This window comes from Canis aureus, chromosome 36 (genome assembly GCF_053574225.1).
Source record: "Canis aureus isolate CA01 chromosome 36, VMU_Caureus_v.1.0, whole genome shotgun sequence".
NCBI classification, from domain to species: Eukaryota; Metazoa; Chordata; class Mammalia; order Carnivora; family Canidae; genus Canis; species Canis aureus.
This window is the reverse complement of record NC_135646.1, coordinates 22,425,091-22,443,294: the sequence shown is the minus strand read 5'-3', so window position 1 is coordinate 22,443,294 and position 18,204 is coordinate 22,425,091. Positions and strand designations below refer to the sequence as shown.

General features: G+C 41.4%; 2 long non-coding RNA genes across 3 annotated transcripts in view; one reads left to right on the top strand and one right to left on the bottom strand.

Annotated features, from left to right (window-relative positions):
• Positions 1 to 466, bottom strand: part of LOC144306213 (uncharacterized) — a 402,455-nt gene extending 401,989 nt beyond the window's left edge. The window contains exon 1 of one of the 2 annotated variants that reach the window (XR_013373229.1): positions 308 to 466. This is a non-coding gene — a long non-coding RNA (uncharacterized LOC144306213). The remainder of the gene's footprint in view (positions 1 to 307) is intronic. The other variant, XR_013373228.1, reaches the window with a different exon arrangement.
• Positions 453 to 10,090, top strand: LOC144306214 (uncharacterized). The gene is made up of 3 exons (XR_013373232.1): positions 453 to 977; positions 2,343 to 2,463; positions 9,465 to 10,090. It is a non-coding gene; the product is annotated as an uncharacterized LOC144306214 (long non-coding RNA).
• The last annotated feature ends 8,114 nt before the right edge of the window (positions 10,091 to 18,204 follow it).

Genomic DNA, 18,204 nt, shown 5'->3' with positions numbered 1-18,204 from the left:
CAAACTGAGCTCCAGACTGTCTTCCCACACCCACTCCTCCTTCCCAGGACACTACGTCTCTGGGAAGATCAACATCACCCAATCTAGAACTCTGGAGATCCCGCTCATACCATATTCAATCCGTCAGCAAGGCCAGCGGATTCTAAGCCCTTAACATCTCTCACTTCCATCCTCCCCTCCCTTTTACTACAAATACTTAGTTCAGGTTTCATTATCCTCGCTAGGATTATTGCAATAGTCCCTCACTGGTTGTTCTGCTTCCAGTTTTGTTCGAATGACCTTAATAAAATGAAACTGTGCACGTTACCTCACCCTTCCACCCAGATGGGCTTAAAACCTCTTTGTGGCTCCCCATAGCCCGATGGTGTATGGTGGAGCCTGTGTCATATGGCCTCACAGAGCTTTTGTGATGTAGGCGTTGTCTTACCTCTCACCAGGACTCTTCCTTTGCTTCCTTAGGTCCAGCCACACAAGCTTCATAGAGGTTCTCAGTGGGTAGGGTTGCTTCATACATCCATCCAGAAAGTAAGGCCCTCACTAACGCACCTCCCTATATCCAAGATGCCACTTCTGCCCCCAGCACAAAATGAGTTAGGCCTTGTAAGGCAGCACTCCGAATGGAACCATCCCCTCCCCCAAGGTGCCGGAATGGGAGAGAGAGCAAAAGAGAAAAACCTGGCCGATACTGGGACTGCTAAGAAACCCCACCTGGTACATCAACCACAGAAGGCCTCAGTTGCTTTATAATGTTGGTGTGAGAACGTAAGGTCAGACCCTCATGATTTCTTGCCTGGGCCAGAAGAATTCCCTCTGAAGTGTCTAGCGTCTCGTCATCAGTCCTTCTCCGGATCCATTCTTCATCCTGCTGTCCACCGTCTTCCCAAACCACAGATAGCTCCCAATCACGCTCCAGCTCAAAAGTCTGCACCAGCTCCTCATCTACTCGGTTCCTGAGAATGTCTCCATCTCCCAGATCAGTATGTGGCACGCTCAACAATTTCCTGTTGAATGTAACTGTATTAGCAACTTGAAAATTGATCCAACTAAATGCTTTTCCCCCTCTTTTTTTCTCAAAGATTTTATTTATTTGAGAAAGAGAGAGAACACGCACACACGAGCAGGGGGAGGGACAGAGGGACAAACTGAGTCCTTGCTGAATGCAGAGCCCATTGCAGGGCTTGGTCCTAGGACCTCTTGGGGGTCCTGGGATCAAGCTCTGAGCTGAGGTCAGATGCCCAACCTACTGAACCACCAGGCACCCCCAAATGCTTAATTTTGAAGTGAGAGTAGACAGATTTTAAACAACAAACATCAGCTGGTCAGAGTCCAGGACTTGTGACATGTATTTAGGGCCCATGGTTGAGTTACAAGGCTTACCTCTTTGCTTCTTCCACATTTAAGCAGCCAGCAGTGGCTGGAAAATTATAGGCTTTGGATGGCATGGATGTGGTTCAAATCCTGGCCCTCCCACCTCTGTGTGATCACATACAAGTGCCTTACTCCCCGTGAACCTTTATTCTTCGTCTGTAGGTGGAGAACATAATTCCTATATCATAGATCAAGTGGTAAATATGCCCCTTTCAAAGGAAACCTAATTCATCTTTTCTGGTAGCATAACACGCCCGCCCATTCTGATTACTTATCTCAAATTTAAAAGGCTCTATGTCCACTTCCTATTTAAATACTAATGTTAAAATGAAATAAGAAAAAATAACAAAAACATGTTTAGCCCACAGCTGGAGGTAAGATTCTGAGGCTTTGAAGGACAGGCTGGTTTTTTTCATTGTTTGTATTTCCTTCTCTTGCACAGATGTTGGGTTGTGAGTGGCTGGCTAACATGGGTGCTATAGAGGAGTCATGCGATGGAAGGAGTGGACTCCGAGGGAAGGAAAACCTTGTTTTTAATTCTTTTAAATTCTTAAGGTCAGCTTCAAACAGGGAGTCGGAATAACCTAGCCAAATTGGCAGTGACTAGGAAGTGACCCAAGCCAGGTAGCAAATTACCAGCTAATAGAACCAAGTCACCCTTGCTGCAACCTCCCCACCCATCCCCCAGCTGGGCTGCAGGTTTGTGTGCCTGCCCTGACGGCGCAGTGCAGAGTGTGTCCTCAGAGGGACCACCTCCCACAGAGGCCGCCTCCGGTTTAGGGTTCGGATGGAAGGTATTTAGATAAACTAATAATTGCACAGGGATGTGGTTTGCTCTGGAGAAGTCAAAACTATGTTTAAATGTCTGAAATTCCTGGTGTCGCTAATAATTGTAACCTCCGCTGCAATAAAACACACAAATAATGTTACTGAAACATTTCCAATCACAAGGTATTATTTTTGGTCTAAAACAGATGCAGTCCTCGGTGCTTAAAAGGAGGATGTCTGGATGGATTTACCTCTGCTTGAAGGGAAACAAAACTCCTGGAACTTCGGCCAAGGCCCCAAATGTGAGAAGCATCTATGGGAGCAAAGGTAGCTCTGCAGCGTGATGGTGGTGCCCCTCCTAGCACAAGTGAGCACCGTGTGGGGAGACCTACTTAAGGTGTTAGAAGGAATCTCAGCCAGTAGTTTGAGGGAAAATGAGCTGGCATTTTTGAACACTTAGTTGGTAGGCTGGGCAGTAATATGGATTAGCTCGTTTAATCCTCCCAGCACCCCCATTCTATAGATGATGTCACTCAAACCCAGAAAGGCTAAACGATGGATTCAAAGACACCCCCTTATTAAGTGCAGAATTGGGATTTGACCCCAGGGCTGTCTACACATAAGGCCCATGTCCTTTCCATTCGATCGTACAGCCTCCCTCGGGAATTTTAAGAGCTAACCCCAAACAAATGGTGCCTGGAGTCAGACTGCCAGGGTTCACATCTCTTCTCCATCATCTGCTATCTCCGTGACCAAGGCATTTAACCCCTTGGCCTTTTGATTTCCTCATAATAAAATGAGAGAGAATATTAGAATCTACCTAATAGTGCTGTTAGGCACCTAAAGAGAGGTAGTACAGATACAAGGCTCAGTGCTATGCTTCTAGCACTCTCATGCCCAATCCAGGCACTTGGGTGTCAAGCCATCAAGCAAGCAGACTTCAGCTTAGCCTGCTAGGGAGGTCTCTTAGCCCAGAGACCAGTCTGCCTAGTCCAACAGAGGGCCCAACCTGCCACTTACCCTGCAGACAGCCACGGTTCAAAGCCAAATGCTTCATCAGCCACTAGACAGTAGGCATCTCCCAAGGCCCACCGAGGCCTGTCCCGAAGAGCACTCTCCAGACGCCACAAACTCTTAGCCTAGCTGCAGTAACCCTCATTTCTTTAGTATTTCACATCGTGCTGGAATACACCAACAGAGATCTGCTGGGCACATGTGGAAAACATTAACTGTTATGTGGATTCGGGCAAGAGGTAGTTAGTATCCAAATAAATCAGATTGATGCTTTATCTTACAACCATTAAAGCAAAGCCTGAACTCAACATGTTCTGGCTGTGGACAAGGCTTAATATAAAAAAACAATCACCCCAACTGGAATGAACTAAAGTCTTTAGGTACGGTAGTGCTTTCTCCTTAGCCAAAAATTCATGTACACCAATGTTATACAAGTTAATATCTTGCATGGGATATATTAAACAAAGATAAGGTACACAGCAATTGTACGGAATTATGAAAAATTAGGCGGTGGGTAAAAGAAATTCTTCCTTTTTCAAGTTAATCATTAACATTTCTCCAGGAAACAAACAACTGAGACTATTGTCTTATTTCCAAAGGTTGCCCAGGGGTGAGCAAAAAAGCTAATTTCATTAGATGCAATACATAATCCAAGGGTGGTCATACAATCATTGCATGCATATGTGCCTGACCATAAAAATACCTCAAGGACTAGGAAGTTTCAAAGTAAATGTAAAAATAGGATACACAAGGACATTTTCACACAGTGTTTAAACATGTGTATGCTTCAATAAAATGCACAAATAATGTATTCATTGTTTAAATACAGCCAAATGGCCATTATTCAATCCATGTCAGGTGTTAGGAAGACAGAAACTGACTTCCTCTTCAGTCCTCTTTCTGGACTCTTAGAACAAGAAGCAGAGAAACTGTGAAAACAAGACATTGTCCCAAGCAATCAGGTAAAGCAGCAAAGCGGGGGAAAAGTCAGAATGTTAAGTTCTTAAGTAACCAAGAATCTGAAAAGAACAGTCTTTCCATATTTATTCTCTTCATATTTTTCCATATTTATTCTAATATTTATTGTACTCAATAAAGGTACAAGTTACACGTATTTCACCACTAAATGTAATTAAATTTAACAACAGTGAGCGCGGGGTTCCATAATGTAAGGAAAGCACTTAGCAGAGTGCCTGACACATGTAAGAACTTGGGATTCTTCTTTTTTAACTATCCTGTATTCCCTGTCCCTGGAATTGATCCTAACAACATTTGTCCCATATGCTTCTGGGTTTGTTTTTGTTTTTTGTTTTTTTTTTAAAGATGTTTCTTCATGGGAAGCAAACATTAAAAGAAGGTAGTTGCCTCCTTGGGATAAATCCTTGAAAAGGAGACTCAAATCATGTTAAGTCCTGAGATACACTTGACTCATGCTCATAGGTTGTGGCCACTTTTATTTTTTGAGGTTTTCAATGTCATAGACATGCCAGAACAGGATTACAAGATTTTTTTTTAAAGATTTTATTTATTTATTTGAAGCGTGACAGAGAGAGCACAAGCAGGAGGCAGGTCAGAGGGAGACAAAGAAGCAGATTCCCTGCTGAGGTGGGAGCCCGATGCGGGACATGATCCCAAGGCCCTGGGATCATGACATGAGCCGAAGGCAGACACAACTGACTGAGCCACCCAGGTGACCCAGGATTACTAAATTTATAGTGAGTTCTAGATGTTTACGCTTTGCAAGTTTACATTTTTGATATAAAAAATGCAATACACTGTGCTATTCACAATATAATGACAAGGTTTGCTTTTAAGATGTTGAAATGTATGGCCCTGCGGTTGGAGAGACATGAACATTTTTCCCATGACTGTCGTCCTGTCTCAATTGCCAAAACTGTATGTAGAGCCTCAGAGACTCATCCGGTCTAAATATGAGGACTCTCGGTGTCTTGAGATGAATCGTGTCACTTCATTAAAGAAACATTAAAAAGAAACACTGAGGGATCCCAGGGTGGCTCAGCAGCTGAGCATCTGCCTTTGGCTCAGGGCATGATCCTGGGGTCTCGGGATCGAGTCCTACGTCGGGCTCTCTGCGTGGAGCCTGCTTCTCCCTCTGCCTGTGAGTGTCTCTCTCTCTGTGTCTCTCATGAAGGAATAAATAAAATCTAAAAAAAAAAAAAAAAGAAAGGAAAGAAAGAAAGAAAGAAAGAAAGAAAGAAAGAAAGAAAGAAAGAAAGAAAAAAGAAGAAAGAAAGAAAGAAAGAAAGAAAGAAAGAAAGAAAGAAAGAAAGAAAGAAAGAAAGAAACACTGAAGCCCTAAATCCTAATCCATCAGAAGACAACCTTATTTGGAAATAGAGTCTTTACAGAGTTAATGAGGTTAAAATGAAGTCGGATGGGGGGGCCCTAATCCAGTAGGCCTGATGCCCTTATAAAAGGGGGAAGACACTACAAAGAGACACGAGGAGGATGCCTGGTGAAGACGCAGGGTTGGAGTGATGTCTTTAACAAGCCACAGAAGGCCAAAGGTCACTGGCGAACCATCAGAAACTAGGAGGAGGCAAAAGAGGATTCCCCCTATGGGTTTCAGAGGGAGCACGGCTCCTGCCGACACCTTGATTTCAGATTTCCAGCTTCCAGAACCGTAAAACAACCACTCTCTGTTACCTGAAGCCACCGTGCATGTGGCACTTTGTTGGGCAGCCCTCAGGAGCCAGACCCCGGGGATGGGAGGCCTGCCTGGCGGCTCGCACGGCCTCTCGCCCCTGCTTCGCCCCTCACCACGGAATCCTTGCCCTCAGACCCGTGAGGCAGCATGTGAGAGGGTCAGTCCATCACCAACCGGACCTCAGCCACCAGACTGGCATTTGTCCCCAGTGGTATGAGACGCAGCGTAAGGATGCTGCGTAAGCTGTGATTTCACAGCTCATGGGCGCATTTTTGTACATTACAAAATAAAATTCCAAAAGGAAAGCAAGGAAAGGAGGGTCCAATCCTCTGTTGTAGGTTCATTTGAGTTACAAGGTTATAAATTGTCATTAGGTGGGTCTTTGATCTTCCTACGATGATCAAACGGAACGCAGTTTTCTAAGGTTAAAACATTTTCGCCTAGAGAATGTGGTCAGAACACAGAAGGATACGCGGCCACCTCACAACCTGTGTCAAATTAGCATGTTAAGCTCATCAGTTAGAGTATATTCAAGGATACATTCAGTTCTCCAGTTTTCTTTTCGGCTAATTTTTACATTTCCTTTTCCCTTGAACCTCCTCGGCCCTGGAATGAGTCCCCAGATCCGATAGAATAATGACTATAATGACAGTGAAGAGTCCCCGTGTATCATATGCCACCCACCCTGCCAAATCTTCTATGTGCTTTACTCCTTTTAAGCCTCATGTGGTCTTTTGACGTACGTACTACTATTTCTGCAGATGAAGAAACCAAATCAGAAGATAGAAGTCATTTGCTCAAGATAAGAAGGTGAACGAAGAGCAGGGGCAGAGATAAGCTCTGGTTAGTTGACCTAAAAGCCCTGTACTCTTATGCAGTGCACAACCCCTCCTCTGCTAGACATTTCCACCTCTGATGTCATTTAGATAAGGCTAAATGCTGCGAAAAGACGCCTCGATGCTTCTTGTTTAGATTGACAGCTCTCATTCTCAACCGGTCAACCGAGGTGTGAGCTCCACACAAAGCGCCAACAAAAGTTCCAATTGTCATTTGTGGTATTCATCCCCTCTCCAGTGATTTGAAGTACGTCATTTTTAAACTCTTAGTGAGCCAGTCGAGGTTATTTACAAGATCATTTGATAATTTATATATACTTAAAAGCACCCAGAGAGTTGGTTTTGACTTCAGGCCAGCTATAGCTATTAATTAATAAAGCTGCCATTCTCCTGTATGAGAAAGGGCTCAAAAGAAAATTTACAACAAATGCACAGTTGCCCAACAAATATCTTACATTTCCAGGTCTGTTGATTCATGACATCAGGCCAAACCTGGGCCTATTTAGCTCTGTCGTACAGAAATATTACATCTTTTGGCAGGATAACCTGGTGGGAGATTCTTTACATGGGAACAAACAATCCCACAGAACAACAGGAACACCTGCCTTTGGTTGAGTGCCTCCTGAACCAATGTGCCAGACCCAAGCCTGGGCATTCTGTATACAAAACTGATCCTGAGACTCTCACTTTATACGGATGGAGAACCTGATGCCCAGAGCATGTCAGAACTCGCTGGTGGCCTCACAGCCAGCAAAAATCAGCACTAGAATTTCAGCAGAGGATCTTCTGACCCTTAACCACCTTCGTTCTCTAGCCACATTAGCAGGTGTTGACCTGGGGGACAGATTAAAGAGGGGTCTAGTCACTTAGGCAGAGTCTGGACTCCTGCCTCAAACTCCATTTGAATCACTTTTTCTACCTGGAGACATTTCTGTCTAGAGACAAAATGAAGAGAAGAGTAACCAACAACCATGCCTGTGATTCTCATTAAATAATCCTGTGGCTGGAGAATCTGTGAGTTTTAAATGGTGATTACCCAAAAAAGACCAGAAAACTCACTCAATTCTCCTCATTCATTGTCTTCTCCAAGCACAAAACAGGAATATCACTTTGAGGGCATCGACAGTAAACACTTGTAAGATGAGGATGTCAAAAAAAAAAAAAAAAAGGTGAGGATGTCATGAGTAATACATTTATTCGTCAAAGATGCATCTACTCCGAAGTGATCCTTGGGCCTATCACCAGGTAAGTGCTCACCAGGGGTGAGTTTGCAGATGCCACTGAACTGAGAGGCAGATTCGGTCACCTACTACTGGACCTGACACCCCGGAGAAGGACCTAATTGTCTCTGTGCCCAGTTGACCAACTGGTGATATAGCAGGAACACCACCACCTGTTAGGATATCGAGGGTGACAGACATAAGGGCTTTCAAGGGCTAATATCAAATTTACAAATTTGAGGGACTAATATGACCACCCCTTCCTTTTCCTTTTGTAATCATTAATAACAATATACCCCCTGCAAGCCACTGCTAAATACTACGAAAGTACTATTTATTCAGATTTATGTATTTATTTACTCCCATTTACTTTGAGTCACACCTCAATTAGAAAAGCTCAGCAATTGTTTTCCCTGAGACCTTCACCCTGACCTTGGTAGCAGCCAGCACAGAGCCCTCCATCCGCCAGGTACCTTCCCTACTCCCCACTCCGCCACGTCATCCTGATAATAAAACATACCTGCAGTGGATGCATTGATGTATTCAAAGCCCGTCCTTCTTGGCTTCTGAAATACTGTTAGAGGGAGGATTACATTTTAATTCCTCACCTCCATTACCTGTTAATTTCTTCCATTTAGTATGACTGACATCCATTCCTACGGAGAAGAGAAACCAATTAGCTCACTTTCTGCTTAACATTTATTAAGTATATTAGAGTTTCTTTGTTTTTTTTTAAGATTTATTTATTTATTTATGATAGACACACAGAGAGAGAGAGAGAGAGAGAGAGAGAGAGAGAAAGGCAGAGACACTGGAGAAGGGAGAAGCAGGCCCCACGTCGGGAGCCCGACACGGGACTCGATCCCAGGACTCCAGGATCGCGCCCTGGGCCAAGGCAGGCGCTAAACTGCTGAGCCACCTAGGGATCCCCTAGAGTTTGTTTTTTATTGATAGTGCCAAAACCCTCCAGAACCTTCTTTCACTTTTCTTTTCCTCCTTTCTGTGGAAAGGTAAGTAAACTCAATCAATACACCCATTCATTCATCTTTTTCCAACAAAGAACAATTATTTTAGCATTAGAGCATCGCCGCCAAGTATGAGGCTTAATAGCCAGAGCGCTGGTTCTCAAACTTGGCTGCCCACTGGCATCACTTGGGGAGCTTTAAAAATGCTGATGTCCAGATCCCATCCTCAGAAATTCTGATATAATTGTTTTGGTGTGTGGCCTGGGCATTGGGATTTTTTTAAAAGTTCCCCATGGGATTCTAAAGGCAGTCAAGTTTGAAAGCTACTGATTTAGAGCTTTGGAAAAGCATAGTTTGAGTAGATTTAGCAAGTCAGGGGAGAAAATTATAATAATAGGGATGAAGATATCTTGATTTCTCTCTGGTAGAGCACAGACTTGCAACTGGCAATTCCTGGTATGTTCCAGCACACAGCAGGGCTAAGTCAGAGGTTTATACTTCCTCTACAATTTCCCTAATAGCCTCCTTTCTTTGGGAGTTTACTCCTTGGCTCTCTTTGATTTTTATTTAGAGTGCAGATATATTTTAAACATTATTGAAATCAATTCTGATCTTTCTTTTGCAGTGCCACAACTTTTAATAAAGAAGATCAACTTTCAAACAAAGTTGAAACAAACAAACCCTCCTGTTTGAAGTTGCTTAATAAAAATTCCTCTAAATACCAATCCCAGCAAAGAAAACAGAGAGGACAACCTGAGAGAATGGGGATCATTTCTCCCTGAGCAGTGACCAAGTTGCTGAGTGTCAAAATGAGAAGCCAAGAAAACACCAGGTGAAGAAAGAATCCTGGTTGGTAACGCTCACATCGATGTGGCTAAAAAGGCAGTGTGGTCCTGAATATTTGGCCTTCATTTGGAATTTCCTTGTTTTGGTGAATTTAAGTCCTTAGCATTAATGTCATGCAGTTATTTTTGTATGGTTTATTTTCTTTTTCTTTTGGTCATTCAATATTCAAAACAACATAAAACGTACATTCTTCTTCACACGGAGAGTGAATTCAGCACCAACTCAAGCACATAATTCTTCCCGGCATGGAAGGAGATGCTGGACATCTGCTCACCCCGGATCTACAAAACAATGTGGTACACGAGGTAACTCAGGGAGGAAGTCTCTTATGAGGCTCCTCACGTCACACATCTGAGCAGAGAGGCAAAAATACAAGTCACATCAGAGGTAAAGGACCTAGAATTAGCTTAGTTGTTGTTGTTTTTTAATCTGTTTGCTATTTGTCTGTCCCCTTGAGATTGAAGGCTGCAAGAGACCAACCAGTATGGCCTGTTCAAGCTGTTTCCCTGAGCTCAAATAAGCCTGGCATATAGTGGACACTCATTAGATATGTGTCATTGGAATCAAGTATTTTATCTACTTTGAATCATGAAAATGAAGAAAGTAAATGTTTCCTTCTTACTCTCACTACAAAGAAATGGGATTACAAGGGGTGTTTTTCTCCTAAATTCCATGGACAAGTTCTTGCACACGGAAGGGCACGTAGTCTATTTTCTGCGTACATTCTGCAGGCATCCTCCCCAGCCTGGGCCCTTTCAACATCTCTCCCATCACATTCGGGAGTGATCTCTTGGAGCAGACAGGCTTCCACACAGACCTCCCACCTGGCTTCCCCATGCTCTCAAACTGGTGTGGCTCCAGCTCTATTCCAGATTCCCAAGGACAGTGGTTCTCGAGCACTAGTACACATCAGAATACCACCTGCAGGGTTTCTTAAGATACGGTTTCCGGTAACCCACATTCACACCACCACAGAATACACCTGTTTAACTGAGTCCAGATTAGGAAACTGGCTCCTATTCTGTGCCTTGGCTTTTAGGAGTTCCTGCCCGAATAATCTACTTTCACGCAATTACTCCCAGAGTGGCTTTCATTAAGCTCCCTAACTTCCCTGGGCCCTGAGCCTCAGATTTCTCATCTATGAAATGGATACATTTCTTTAAACAACAACAACCAAAATTTAACAGACTGCTTTTTTAGGGCAGTTTTAGACTTACAGAAAAACTGAGCACATAGTACGGAGTGTTGCTATATAGCCCGTCCCCCATACACACAGTCCCTTCGTATTAACATCTTGCTTTAGTGTGGTACACTTGTTACAATTAAGCAATTGTTCCATGTTCATAAGAGATGCTGGCCTATGGTTTTCTTTTCTTGTGGTTTCCTTGTCTGGTTCTGTTATCAGTGATGCTGGCCTTGTAAAATGAGTTGGAAAGTGTTCCCTCCTCTTCTATTTTTTTGGAAGAGTTTAAGGGGGGAAAATATGGTTATTAACTCTTTTTAAATGTTTGGTAGAATTCACCAGTGAAGTCATCCGGTTCTGAACTTTCGGTTGTTGGTAGTTTTTGATTACCAATTCCAATCCTTACTAGTAACTGGTCTGTTCAGATTTTAGAGTTCTTCATAATTCACTCTTGGTAAATAGTATGTTTCTACGAATTTGTCCATTTCTAACCTGTCCAATTTGCTGTCATTTAATTGTTTGTACTCTCCTATGATCCTTTGGAATTCCATGGTATTGGTTACAAGGTCTCCTCTTTCATTTCTGATTTATTTTATTTTATTTTTTTTTTGAGTCCTCTCTCCTTTTACTTGGTGAGTCTAGCTAAAGGTTTGTCAACCTGGTTTACTTGTTTCAATAAACAGCTCTTAGTTTCATTGATCTTTTCTATGACCTGTCTTTTAATTCCTATATTTAGGCCGTTCACATTTAAGGGATTACTGATACACTTGGACTAATACCTACTATATTTCTCACTGTTTTATATTTGTTGCTTTTGTTTCTTTTTTTATTTTTCCCTCTGTCTACTTGGTTTTTATTTGAACATTTTATATGATTCCCTTTCTCTCCTCTCTTAGCATATCAATTATATTTTTTTTAAAAATGTTAGTGGCCACCCCAAAATTTGCTGTATACATTTATAACTAATCTAAATTCACATTGAAGTAACATTTGGCTTACCAGTTAGTGTAAGCACCTTATATTGTACTGTCCCCAACTCCCCTTCCGTCCCTTGTCATTGCTGCCATTCATTGCCTTTCTCTATTAGCTATAATTACCCAAAGCATTGCTGCTGCTTTTATTTTGAACAATCATCTGCTCAAGTAATTTAGAATAATAATGGATTTTATTTTACCTTTATTCTTTCTTTCTTTTTGTAGGTCTGAGTTTCTGATCTATACCATTTCTCTTCTCCCCGAAGAGCTTCTTCTAGCATTTCTTATAGGGTGGCCATACTAGTGAGAAAATTTCTTCAGTTTTTCTCAGAAAATCTCTATTTCTTCCTTACTTCTTTTACTGAAGTATAACTGACATGCACTCTTATGTTTGTTTCATGTGTATCTCTTTTACTTTTGAAGGATAATTCCATTAAACACAGAATTTTTATTTGATTTTTTTTCTTTGAACACTTTAAATATTTCTCATCATCTCTTTTTGCTTGCATAGCAAGTCTGATATAATTCTTACTCCTAATCCTCTATAGATAAGGGTGGTTTCAATTGTCTCCCTTCTTTCAAGATTTTATCTTTATTGTTTTGCAATTTGAATATGATAGAAATTTTGGTATTTATCTTGCTTGGTATTCTCTGATTCCCTGGATCTGTGGTTTCATGTTTCTCAATAATTTTTGAAAATTCTCAGCCTTCAGATATTTCTTTTCTGCCTTTCTCTCTTTCTTCTCTTTATGGTATTCCCATTAGAAGTGTATTAAACCTCTTGTGATTGTCTCATAGTTCTTGATATTCTCTTCCATTCTTTTCCTTCTTTTGGCTCTTTGTATTTTACTTTGCAAAGTTGCTGTTGGCCTATCTTCAAGCTCACTGATCTTTTTCCCCCATAGGGCCCATATTGTCTACTGAAGGACTCATCACAGGCATTCTTCATTTCTGACAGTTCTTCAATTTCTGGCATTTCTTTTGGTTCTCTCTTAGTAGAGTTACCATGTCTTGGTTTACATTACCTATATGCTTTTGTATGTTGTCTACTTTTTCCATTAGAACACTAACATACTAATCATAGGTGTTTTAGATTGCCTGATAATTCCAAAACCAATGTTGTATCTGAGTCTGGTTTTGATGGATGTTCTCATTTTTCAGACTGTTTTTTCTTTTCCTTTCCTTTGATGTACTTTGTCATTTTTTGTTGAAAGCAAGACGTAATGTATCTGGTAATAAGAACTGAGGTAATCAGGCTTTTAGTGTAGGGTTTTATGTTAATCTGGCTAGTGGCTGGCTGCTAATGTTTGCCACAGTGGTAGGTGCCAGCAGCTTCAGGTTCCTTTGACTTCTTTGTTGTCTCCCTCTCCTCTGTTGTCTCTCATGTTTCCCTAAAAAACTCTTTCTTAGAGTCTGTGTCTTGTAGCTCTCTCAGTTGGAATCATTGTTATCATACCACAGTCCTCTTGATCAGGTGATAAGGTGTCAAAGAGGAGAAGCATCCTATGATTAAATCTCAAGTTTCTTAGTGGGCCTGAGTCCCGGAGCTGAGACATTCAGAAGAATTTCTTAGTCTTATTTTTCTCTTCCATGATGTAAAATAGGAAAGTTATTGGAGGCTGGAGTTGTCTAACTGTCCTTCCCCCATCAGATAAGGTCAAATCAGGCTCTAGTAAAGTAGTTTCCCTTGAGTGGCAGGCCTTTGTCATGGAGAATGCTCTGGGGATATTTCAAAAGGTTTATTTCCCCCTCCCTCTGCTGGAAACTAGGGGATATTTTTCTACGGGCTTCACCCTGAGAACCTGGTGGAGTTTTGGATGTAAAACCCACAAAGGCGTATCCTCTCTCCCCAACTCTGGGCCTCCAGGGGTTTCTAAATCTCAATCCACATTCAGTCTCCAGCAATTCATCAATTGCCATTAACATGTTCCTGTCAGTTACTGGCTCTGATTGCTTCTGTTCCCAGTAAGGTAGGCTGAGCAGGAATTTTCCACGTTCTCTCTTTCTAGTGTTTTGGGGTGGCAGTTTGCCCTGTGACCTCAGTTCTCCGAGGAATCTAAAAAAGTCATTGGTTTTTAGTTTGTTCAGCACTTTTTCTTATTGTGATGACTCCAAGTTCTTTACATATTGGAGTTAAATACATTTCTTAATTCATAAGACTGTTGAGGAAACTGAGGGGCCCCTGATGGACTCAGTCAGCAAAGCATCTGCCTTCAGCTCAATCATGATCTCCGTCCTGGGATGGAGTCCAACATAGGGCTCCCTGCTGAGTGTGAGTCTGCTCCTCCCTCTCCCTCCTCCTCTCCCTGCTGCTCACATGCACTCTATCTCTCAAATAAATAAATAAAATCTTAAAAAAAAAAGACTTGAGAAAACTGATGTCATCCTGTATATGAAAGGCCTAACATGACGCCCATTAAGTAGCAAATAATAATAATTACAATAGCCACCAATTACTTTCAAAAGTACATGTATTAAGTCAATTAATTCTCACAACCCCCCCACCCCCCCCACGCCACCCCCCCACCCCCGCACAGTTCCTCAGTGGATGGTTCTGGAGCCTTTTGATCATCTTAAGTCACCAGCCTTTCTAGATCCATCCACCAGGCACATCTGTCCCCTGATCTATCTCACACCCCAGATGAATGTTTCAGGATTCTCACCCTGACCTCACTCAAGTTACAGACAGAAAATTTGACAAAAGACATTTGAAAGATGAGTTGTCAATCAACAAAAAATATACATTAACAGAAGCATACATACCCACGTAACATACCCACGTAGCAAAGTCTGTGGATGGTGTTCAGAGATCCTGTCCTACCAAGGGTGATGACCAGAAGTTTGAAGAGGCTGTTCAGTCACAGCTTTCCTGGGACCAGAAATAACAGAATGTGAATAAAGACAAACAAGGTAATTAATTTGACATAGCATTGAATTAAGGGTCTCAATGTTCCTGGTTAATTAAAGCCTGATCTCCTCTCCGTGGTGAAAGGGAAGACACTCTTCTTCAGGAAGAGGCCCCTGGTGAGGATGAGAAACTATAGACCCAGTGGCTTCAGCAAAAATGGGGTTTCCTAGCTTCTCTCCTTGTGGATGGCCTATGCTTTCTGTAAATTGTTCTCCATGGGAACTAGAGTGGAGTGAATGGTGTTGAGGAACTCCACTGTGGTCACTCTGAACCATCCTCGTCACCTGTCCCTGGTACAGGCTCCTGTCAGGGAGAGCTCTGGCAAAAACCACTTGATTTCTCATCAGTACCTCACCCATTGATCTAAACAGACCTTTATGAGGGATCAATTTACATCAGAAGATCAGTATTCCAGCATTGCTGTTCATTAGAATTCATTAACAGCTAAAATCAATTTCCCATTCTGTGCCTTTTACTGCCCTGAAATCATCTGTCCAGTATAGCTTTCTAATAAGTTTGGTTCAATGTGATACCTACTATCCCACTTTTGCACTAATAAAAAGCAGCAATGTCTAGCCCATGATGTAGTGGTAAATGTCTAAAAACCAACTATAAAAAAAGGGGGGGGGTGCTGATTTGTAGCATTTGCAAGTTTGTATGGTATAAATACTGCCACCATCCAAGGCCAATTTCAAATTATCAACATGACATCACCAAATGCAGAGTTGGGGAGGGATGCAAGCAGCACAGCATCATGTAGTATTTCCACCATACACGGATGGAAATGACTCAAGAGCCTAAGTAATGCTGGAAAATAATTATGTAGTGATAAGTTTTGAGTATATAACCTTTATTTTAATAAAATTCTTTTAATTTTAAGTTTATATAATTTAATTTTTAATAATGGCTATGTTTAACCATTAGCTCACAATATTCCAAAAAATATCATAGCCACTAAGTTGGCTTGATTAGGCTCCATCAAGCACGCTTTTGAAAGGCAGCATGCGGGAGGACTGGAACAAGCATTGCAGTAAGTGGGGGCCCTAGATTTTAAGTAAGAGACAGTAGGTGAACTGCCGAACTTCTTTGCCTTTAGTGGCCAGAGTAGGTAATCTCTTAAAATACATCCACTCAAGTGTGGAACCCAAGAATTTGCCATTACCACCTCATTCTGTTGCCCTTTGTACTTCTTACCTGTAAAGCTCCTTTCTACCCAAACACAAATGAAATAAATGAATAATGATATTCAATAATAATAGCTAACATTTATTGAGCATATACTATGTGCCAGGAATATATTAACTTGCTAAATCCTTAGAACTCAATGAGATTGATACTATGACCAGACCATTTCAAAGATGAGTAAATGAGTGCACTGGGAGGTAGAATAAATTGCTGAAGGTCCCACACCCTGGCCTCTTTGCATTTAACGATTGCCCGCTGAATAAATAACATAACATTTCCATTTCGGAAGAGTCTTTTTAGTACTATTTGGACTATGATTTCTAAAGGAAAATGTGATAAAACAAAAAGTGTGTCTCTGGGAGCAGATACATGAAAGAAATGTCCTATTTTTTCAAGGTAAATTTTTCTAGTGGCTCGAATTTGGAAAAGCATGGTGCGTGGCCCCTTTCTTTTTTAATCTACTATCTACAGTGGTTCCTCACAAAGGGAAGAATTGTTTTTAGAATACTCCCTTACCATACATGAGAAAGATGGCAGCATGGAGTAATATAAACTTCCATAAACAAATTAGATATTCCTTTACCCCCCAATAAAATCTTAGAAGAAACCACCAATTACTGTGAGAATTATCTTCATTTTAACCATGTGGTTCTTCTGAATAGAGGGTGTATGCATGTGAGCCTGAGAACAAGCCAGAGTACTGTTGTTATCTTGATACATCATAACATGTGAAAATAATTGCTTTTAGTGTGGTTGATACTCATATCACACACAACACAACTTTAGGGCAAAATTCTTGTCTGTGTTCCATATAAATAATTTGACTCCAACATTCAACTCTCCTGATATGTACCCAACTGACTAGACATCCTAAGACTGACTTAATTTTGCATAAAATTTTCCGAACTAACTCAGTGATAAACACTCGTCCTCAAGAAGAACAGGGACTTAGTTTGTCTATTTCCGTAACATTCACGCACATGTGATCTGAGTCTCAAAACAAAAAGATAAAGTATGTGTTCTATCCACCCGAGTGATTCTCTTCCCCTCAGATCCCTCCCTCACCCTCTGTTGCCCTGCTCTGTGCTGGGAGCATGACCTCTATTGTTTCCATCATGCAGGACCCTTTGGCCACTGGCTTCCAGTTGGTTTGGGTCAATGGGAAGAACCAAACCACAGAATAGGAACAAGGATTTTATGTCCCCTGTCCCCGCCCCGTGTCAGTGTCTGAGGCCAGAGATCCAGCCACACAGCCCCTCTTAACCTTCCACCTCCCAGCCTCTTAATACCTACACGTGGTAACAGCTTCCCTGTTGCTCAGCCCTCGGGTGCCCAGCATCCCTTCCTGGTTCCTTGAACACTAACCACACCTCTATAAACAGGCCCTTCATTACCCTCATTTTAGTTAAACACTTTGCATGTGCCATCTGTTCCCTGCCCAGATATTCATGGAAACACCATACTTCAAAGAAATTAGATATGCATATCAAAAATGTTTTAAATGATGGGGCTGATGATTTGTTATATATGATAACTTGTCATTTATGTGCGTGTGTGTGTGTGTGTGCGTGTGTGTGTATACACATAGATATACATATTTTCCCGTCTCAGTATTCCTTTAAACAGAGCACAAATCCTGAGTTATTTGATTCAAGTAAAACTGAAAAGTTAAGGCAACTTTTCAGGAGACACACTTGTTGCATAAATTGAGGTTACCTGGAAATTCAGATTGTAGCTCAATGCTAAAGAAAAGAATGTTTACAGATGCATCTTGGTCTCCAGCCATAGTTTTTGGCTACTACATGGTGAAGGCCTACAGAGTCCAGAAGAAATCAGGATCTGTTGTATTCCACATTATAGGACTTTGATTTCATGGTTTTCCATTATTACCTCAAAGAAATTTCTTTTGCTGCCTTTTGTATTTTATATCTATGGACTCCTTTCTAGCCAGACACAAATAAAATGAATTGGTAATAATTTTCAATAATAATAATAATAATAGCTAACATTTATTGATCCAAATATTTTATGGTAGGCAAATATTGCATATATATATATTAAGATCTGTTTGCCTGAAATTAAGATTTAACTATGTATCCTGTTCTTTAAAATTTTTCTTTTGTTTTTGCTAAATCTGGCACCTCTATACACATGTGAGGGGCCACACATTAGACAACACAGATGTAGAACATTTCTATCACCGGGGACTTTTGTTCTAGATTATTATGAGCTCAGTTTACATTATGCGCCTATTCATAAAAATCAACAA